This window comes from Mastomys coucha, unplaced genomic scaffold (genome assembly GCF_008632895.1).
Source record: "Mastomys coucha isolate ucsf_1 unplaced genomic scaffold, UCSF_Mcou_1 pScaffold13, whole genome shotgun sequence".
NCBI lineage: Eukaryota > Metazoa > Chordata > Mammalia > Rodentia > Muridae > Mastomys > Mastomys coucha.
The window spans coordinates 56100058-56108661 of NW_022196895.1; the positions used below are offsets into that span (position 1 = coordinate 56100058).

At 41.8% G+C, this 8604-nt stretch overlaps 1 protein-coding gene across 3 annotated transcripts in view; it reads left to right on the forward strand.

The window, feature by feature from the left end:
* Positions 1-8604, forward strand: part of LOC116087206 (interferon-inducible GTPase 1-like) — a 69847-nt gene that overhangs the window by 57604 nt on the left and 3639 nt on the right. Inside the window, exons 1-3 of one of the 3 annotated variants that reach the window (XM_031365754.1) lie at positions 1495-2093; positions 6513-6616; positions 7269-7357. The gene's annotated coding sequence lies outside the window, so the exon portion shown is untranslated. Of the gene's footprint in view, positions 1-1494; positions 2094-6512; positions 6617-7268; positions 7358-8604 lie in introns of those variants that run through there. The other 2 variants (XM_031365753.1, XM_031365755.1) reach the window with 2 other exon arrangements.

An 8604-nucleotide genomic window follows, 5' to 3' on the forward strand; every position in this document is an offset into this window, starting at 1 on the left:
GGAGTTATCTGTGGAAATCTGTGTACAAGAGTCATGTTCAAACCCTTCAAAAATAGTTCTCTTTATTACAAAGCATGAGTGCTAAGGATCCTCTCTGGATCTGTGAGGAACAAGAGCTGTGTAGACAAGTAGCTGTGTAGTAGAGAATAATACATTTTCAAGAATGTCGGGTTTGCCGTTATCTTCAAACAAGTTCAATGAGAAGTTTTGCTTTAAAAATCCTCAATTCTGCATAACCCTGAGAAGATACTGTGAACCTCATGTAGTATATTCCTTTTTTACACACAAGTAAATTCTGTGGGGGAAAGATGATCTTGAAAGTTAGTAGTTCTTTTGAACTTTTTGTCTTCTTCATTGTTAGCTAAGGAGCTGGTTGTCTCAAAATAAACTGAATACAATACTGAGCTGCATTCCTTGATAATGATAAGAACATGAGTGTGTTGTTAAAGTAGCAATAATTTGACAAAATCCATATCTGCTGACTCAGGAGGCTGAGGCAGGAGGATTACAACTTAGAAAGTGTGATCGACGCTAAGAATAAAGTAACAAGAATAAACTCAGTCTGCTGGGTTTTTTTTTTTCTTCTTTAAGACAAGGCCTCATGTACTCAGTCTAGTCTCAGACACACTATACTCACAGGATGACCTTGAACTCCTGATCCTCCTGTCTCTGCCTCCTAAGTGATTACAGGTGTGGTAGCCCCGTGCTCACCTAGATTTAGTTTTGGTCCTTATTGCTGTATGGTAGGAAGACAAGCATTAAACTACAGTGACTTTCCTTTGGGATTAGTGCTGTGTCTGAATTCTCTTCTAACTGAGAGGCTCTATAGGAGCTTAAAGGCTGGGTTCCACATCATTCTCATCTTTGTTCTGACAGCTTGCCTATGGTGTGACTTAATAAATGCTTGTAAAGTTGTATTTCAAAAAAGAAGAGAGAACTATAGAAGAAAGAAAACTAATGGACAGCAGAAAGGAAAAACAAAGATTGGCTTGGTACAAGGTCAGCCTTCTGTACTGTGGTCACTGAGTGTGCAGCTGGAAACCAATGCTACAATCCTGCTAGCTGTCCGTTTTTACAATAACACCATTCTCTAAGTTAAATGTGTGATTATAGGCAATACTGTTATATTAGTGATCATATGAAGGACTTAAAATACACTAAAATTATAATGAGAAAGGGTACTGTGGGGTTGGGAAGAGGGTGACTCAGTGGGTAAGGGGGTTACCTGCTAACCCTAAGGACCAGAGATCAATCCCCTGAGCTCACATGGTAGAAGCTGAAAATAATCTCCCACAAGTTGTTCTCTGTCCTCTCAACACAAACTATGGGAAGTGTACACTCCTATACATACACACAGATAAAATGTCAAACATAAGTAAATAAAATTTTTAAAATAACCCAGGCATGGTGGCACATGCCTTTAATCCCAGCACTTGGAAGGCAGAGGCAGGTGGATTTCTGAGTTCGAGACCAGCGTGGTCTACAGAGTGAGTACCAGGACAGACAGAGCTATACAGAGAAACCCTGTCTCAAAAAAATAAAAAATTTAAAACGAGAAAGCATCATGATTTTTTTATGGAAGAATGCAATTCAGAAGGACCAAGAAAGAAGGGAGGAAATGAAATAAATTATATTAAACTCTGTCATGTTTTTGTGGGATCCTTGAAGGTGCAAGTGATTAATGGCTGTGATTAAGATGTGAGTAGACCTTAGCTTACTTCAAGCTGGCATAAAACTCTGTAGCACAGGGGTAAGAAGGAAATGAGTTCAAGGAGGCCATTTCCTAAAGCAGTGTTAGTACAGCTTTGTTTTTAACACATTTTCTACTAACTAGAAAGAAGCCCTTTAGAGGAATGACAGCTAGTTTAGATTCACTGTTCTTGGAAAAGCAGGGTACTCTGAGACTAGATGCACCCTCCCCTATAATTGGCTAGCACACTCTGAAGGGGAGACAAAGCAGGAAGAGTACAAAAGTCCTGCCCAACTTTCTTGTTTCTGCTGAAGAAGCAGGAGTAGACCTTGAACCAAGAGCACAGCCGAGGGCTCATCCTCTCCGGAGCAGTGAGTGCATCCACTGGACACGGGATTTTCTGGTCAGTAAACACTCAGTATTCACATCCCATTGCTCACTATCACCTTCTCTTTCCTAAGGAGCCTGTGGATAACAAGACATTTAGAGACACAGCCTCAGAGCTAGGATTCTCATTTGGAAGTTAGGGTGCTTTGAGTGGAGGTCATGAGGACTTGTTTATAAATGTTCTTTAGATAGACATAAACTTTATGACCTAAGTATTATTTAAAACATACCATGTTCAAGGAAGGGGTGGTTTTGTATTTTTATTTTCCACTCCCTGTAACAACTGAAATGAACCATGAAGGATATGTGTTATGAAATGTCATTACGGAATATACGAGAATTGTTGTGTCTCCACTGTTAGTCCTAGCACTGTTTTCCTGCCTCTCTCCACCCAGTTAGCAGATTTACTGTAAACTCCAGTGGAAGCTAGACTGGAGGAAAAGATGCCACTGTGCACTGCTTCTGCTATAACCTGCTGGGGAGCAGTTATAGGATTTGTTTCTTTGTTTTATTTATTATACAAAGATCTCATACGTGGATACAATACTTTGATCATCTTCTCCCATCATGCCTCTCTTTTCTCACCCATATTCTTTCTGGGACTCTTCCCCTTCCCAATAACTGTCTCGCTGTTTTCTTGACTTTTTTTTCAATACTCCACTGATTTTAGGGCCACTTGCATGTTCTGGATGTAGAGTTATTTCCTAGATTATTGGCAACTTTCTAGTAGCTGTGTCTCTAAAAAGAAAAAAAAATGACACCCCCATGAGCCATTACTCTCTTTTTTTATATTTTCTTTATTTACATTCAAATTTTATCCCCTTTCCCAGTATCCCCTCCAGAAATCCCCTATCCCATTCCCCTCCCACATGCTTCTAATAGGGTGATCCCCCACCCACCCACCCACTCCCACCTCCAGGCCCTAGCATTCCCCTACACTGGGGCATTGAGCCTTCACAGACCCAAAGACCTCTTTACATGAAGCTACTATCTCCTCAGCTAAGGATAAGGCCTCCTGTGCCCCTAGTCTCATGAATGCTAAATGTTGATGAGCTAGGTCTCATGTAAGTTGTGCAGCTGCTATGAGTCCAAATTCCATGTCACACCACTCCCAAGGCCCATCTCCTGGCTCTTCCACAATACTAAGGTGGGGTCAGGAGTGTTGATATAGATGTCCCTCCCAGTTCTGTTTAGGAACAAGCACTCAACAGTCTCTTATTCTCGGCCCTTTGACCAGTTATGAGACTAAGCATTAAAGTCCTACCCACTGCAAAAACAAAACAAATGGGACACAAAGAGCAACAACAAAACCCTTGTCTGAGTAAGGCTGAGACATCACTAATCTCCTGTATATTCAAAAATGTGAAGAAGGCAAATGGACAAGTCCATTTACCAAAACAATAGTGGTAGATGATGTGGATGGGAAATCCTCTTTAACTTCATGTGTTTTAGAATAGAATTGAGGTGCTAACGAAGAAATGTGTCCTTCTGCAAGGATTGATATTTTATATCACTGTCACCTGTTGTGTTCACACAGCTCAGACATTGAAGACCATTTTTTGCTCTTGTTTATTTTCCTCTTTATCATTTTAGTAATTCTTCAAGAATGTTGTACAATGTATTTTACTCATTTTTGTTTCCTTTATTTATTCATTTTATGTATATTCGTGTACTAGGGCTGGACACTCACATGCCATAGCATGCATATGGAGGTCAAAAGACAAGTTGTGGAAGTCACTGCTTTCTCACCACTATGTGAGCCTTGTGACTAGAATTCAGATCACCTAGCTTGGTGACAAGTATTCTTCCCTGCCCGGCCATCTTGCTGGCCCAAGACAAACTTCAGTGTATAAGTAGAACAGGGGATGTGGACTAAAAGAATGGAAGCTTTTGTGAAAAGATCTCCAGCATCTGTTGTCTTCATGACTTCCTCCCTCTCCTCAGGCTAAATACAGCATGTCCAGGCTCTTGGTTGCCCTGATAGACGTAATTGTTTTCATTTTCTTCAGAGTCCAGTCAGCTTTTGTGACTGGCCAAATTTATTACTCAATAATTAATTTCAGTAACTTTCAGGAAAACTTAGATCTGTCCCTCTCCCCCATTAGTTTTATCTAAAGTTGATTGAGTATAACCTGGATACCTGTCCAGCTTGGGGTACAAAATTCAGAGTGGAGTAGATCACGGAGTCACATGGAGTCATCCTGATATTTTAGTAGGAATTACCTAGCCAGGAGACCAGGGGCTGAGCAGCGCCCCCACCTGTGCATGATGCGTTATGTCTCTATAAGGCCATCATTTTTCTGAGTATGGGGAGCAGAGCTTTGGCTTTGTCACCACTGTTGCTTGGCACTTGATGGTGTTGCTAACAACAACGCTGAGGTAGATTCTGTCCTCGTTAGCAGTCACAAATCAGGAGAAAATGCAAATAGTTATCTTAAGGAAATATGACATTCAAATAATTTGACAAGAAAGGTATATATGAATTTAGGTATTAAGATATTGAATCCCATAACATTAAATAAAAATTTATTCTCAGCCAGGCGGTGGTGGCACATGCCTTTGATCCCAGCACTTGAGAGGCAGAGGCAGGTGGATTTCTGAGTTTGAGGCCAGCCTGGTCTACAGAGTGAGTTCTAGGACAGCCAGGGCTACACAGAGAAACCCTGTCTCGAAAAACAAATAAACAAATAAAGAAAGAAAGAAAGAAGATGGAGTCACTTTCTACTGGGGCAACAATGCTCATGATAGAAAGCATGGGGTAACTAATAAAAAGCCCAGACCTGGGAATTACTAAGCTTTTTTGAACCCATCCAGCAAAGTCATCCCTGGCCATTACAAGACACTGTCAGTGCTGTTGGTTACCTTGCAGAACTTGATGGTCAGACCCAAGTAGTGAAGGACACTATGTGCCTGAGTTATAGAACATTAAGAAATAAAATCTGATACTGGCTGGCTCTATTGGTACTGGTTAGCTTTCATAGTGATGGAATTTTCTAGTCACACTTCCAGAGATGAAAATGAAACATAAATACCCTGGTGTGAACTCGGTGAGCTACAATAACGATAAGACAGATAAGATATAACCACTGTGATGGTTTGTATATGCTCGGCTCAGGGAGTGGCACTATTAGAGAGTGTGGCCTTGCTGCAGTAGATGTGTCACTGTGTGTGTGTGGCTTTAAGACCCTCCCTCATCCTAGCTGCCTGAAAGTCAGTCTGTGTTCAGATGACAATGTAGAATGCTCAGCTCCTCCTGCTCCATGCATGCCTAGATGCTGCTATACTCCCACCTTCATGATTTGAACCTGTAAGTCAGCCCCAATTAAATGTTATCCTTTACAAGATGTGCCTTGGTCATGGTGTCTGCTCACAGCAGTAAAACCCTAACTAAGACAATCACTAATGTAATAGTGACAAGAATGTCATGGTAGCAACCAACTACTTCCTGATTGGATTTAATATTATTCCACAAAATGAAACCCATACTTGATACTATATCTGGGCAAGAAACTGAGACTATACTGGGTCATATGCCCTAGATGAGAATCTAATTCTATTATTCTCCTAGATGAATATAATGGAAAACTAGATCCTAATGATTTGCCATTATACCTATAGAATAAGACATCCCTAAACCCTTATGGATGCTCATATATGCAGTAGATGATAATCCATACAGACATCCACAACTGGCCGAGGTGCAGAGAATACGACATCGGTAAATGTCCAGCACTAAAGGAAATATACATAGGTCTCCCTCCAAGGTACAGGAATGGCTGTGGAGGAGGTGGTGAAAGGACCGTAAGAGCCAGAGTTGGTGGAAATACAACAAAACAGTGTATGTTGGACACTACAGGAAGGCTACATGTATAAACTCACAGTGATTGTGACAGCATGTGTAAGACCTGTCAAGCACATGCCAGACCAAATCCCAACAGGACAGAGGAGTTGATCACAACTAAAATTAAGGAACATGAATCTTCATTGGTTGGGGAATAAAGCTTTAGTCAAAGGGGAGGAGACAGATTGTGTCTTGAGTGAGGATTGATTTAGCATCTGCACAGACCCCCAGACAATGTGTTGTGTGACTTTAGTTTAGGCTGCATTTGTGGAGTCAGGGATCAGAAAAAATCTAGGGCTCAGTTCAAGCCTAGAGAGTAAACTGCTTCTTCATGCCCTTTCAGTTTCCCAGTCCCCCACTGTTATGTTAAGACTGTCCAGCTTTTTTCTGCCAAGAAATTAAGTGTTTCTGGCATGAAAAACAACTGTTTGTTTTGTTTCACTTTCAGAGCATCCTGGAAATGCAGGGTACTCTGAAAAGCAACTAGATCTATGCTCCTCCATGATTGGCCAACACACACAAAGAGGGGAGGGGCAAAAGCCAGAAGGATGTGTGCAACCTGTATAACTGAAATGAATCTGCTGCCTTCCACAGATGAAGCTGGGGTTGGGTTTCATGTGAAGAGCCTGGAGCACGGTGAAGGGTGCTCCCTGCAGCTGAACTTCAGTAAACAAATCCACTGGACACAGGTGTTTCTGGTAAGTGGGCAGGAATGTTCAGATCTGACTTCGAACCCTCATCTCTTTTTTCTTAAGATCTGAGAGGTTAGAAGGCATTCTGGAGCATGCCCAGACAATGGAATTCCTCAGCTTGGAAGCTAGAGGGGCTTTGGTGGGAACAGAACTGGCTGGGACTGGTTGTAGCCTATCATTCAAGTTGAGGGAGACCTAGCGAAATGATCTGGATGTGGATTTTGGTTTAGAAAAAAGAAGTATCCAAGTGATTTGCTTGCCTCTTACTCCTCTCCCTAAGATGGTTGTACTGGATGTGTCAGGTAGCAAAATATCTCTTCGATGTGTATGAAGTGTGTTGTATCTCAGGTTCATCTTGCTTCCTAGGTAATTATTTAACTAGGTCAACTATTTAATTCCTCACATTCCTGAGGAACCTGGCCCATGGAAAAGGGATCTCTCTGAATGCTGATTCTGCTGGAGTTGGCTGTGGAAATCTGTGCCCCAAGAGTCATGTTCAAACCCTTCAAAAATAGTTCTCTTTATTGCAAAGCATGAGTGCTAAGGATCCTCTCTGCATCTGTGAGGAACAAGAGCTGTGTCAGGGTGTGAGGACAGGCTTCCTTTTGTAATGGTGGCTGTGCCACAGCTTTCTCATCTGCTGCGTTCATCTTTCTAGGGAAGACCTTGTAGATGGCTATTACACTGTAGTCTGCATCACAAAACCAGGAGCTAGAATAGAAAGAAGGAGAAGGGAAAAGTGAAGAGGTGAGTACAGCTCCCCTTAATAATATAATATAATAATAATAAAAAGTTTTATATTATTACAAGTTTACAGTCCTCAAGATGAGTTCCAGGATTCTTTCCTGAATCCTGCCCAACTGAAATAGAGCCTACAGAAAGGTAATAAAATTAATAACCAAACGGCTACTGGGGGAGAGCATCGCAGAAAGGAAGCAGTTACTAAGTACAAAGTTCTGAGATGTGAAGACAGCCCAACACAGCAGGGTGGCTGGTGTTCTGACAGCAGCAGCTCCAGAGGTGGAATCATTAAACCCAAAGGTTGTGTTATCTGTAGTGTGTACATTCTACACCTAATGAAGCTCCCAAGTGGAATGGGGATTCTAGCAGTGCCTCTCTGAATTGCTTTGACATGACAGGACTTCAGTGTCAATAGGATAACTCTGGCTATTTGATAATCCATGTTGTTGCAAGAACAGTCACAGGAAATACAGTAATCTTGATGCTAACAATCAAACCTGGGACCGAGGAGATTTGCAGAAGATAATGTAGGAGAAATGATCAATTGTGAGTGGGTTTGGAAATGGAACTTAAGTCTGCATACTGACTTGATATGGGTGAAACAGAGAGAGGAGGCCCCAAGGTAACAACAGGCTGGGGTAAGAGGGGTTGGGAGATTTCTGTTTCCTTAAGGGATGGTGAGGTCCATTGTGCTGCCATGGGAGGTCTTGTAGGCAGGTTTATGAAGAGTAAAGAACAGAAATATGACCTCTGAACTAATTACCTAATGATCAAACTCAAGTCTTTCACCTAGGCAGTGTGTGTATTCACCTGTTGAGCCAGCTTGGTGGACTTGATACTTATAGTTTTATGACAGGATCTTAAGTAGCCCAGGCTATCCTCTAATTCATTAGGTACTAAGGATGGCCTTGAAGTACTGACACAATTGGCTGAACTTCCCGAGTACCAAAATTATAAAAATCCACAACCACATGTATTTGATGAGGTCTTGGGGATTGAATCCAGGGCCTTACTAATACTGAGAGAGCACTCTCACAATTGACCTATATGTCTGCAGGGCACAGTTGGATTATGTTCATGGAATAAACAGCTTAAAAGAAAACAGTGACCAGGCAGTGGTGGCACACGACTTTAATCTCACCACCTGGGAAGCAGAGGCAGGTAGATTTCTGAGTTCGAGGCCAGCCTGGTCTACAGACTGAGTTCCAGGGCAGCCAGGACTACACAGAGAAACCCTGTCTTGAAAAATCAGG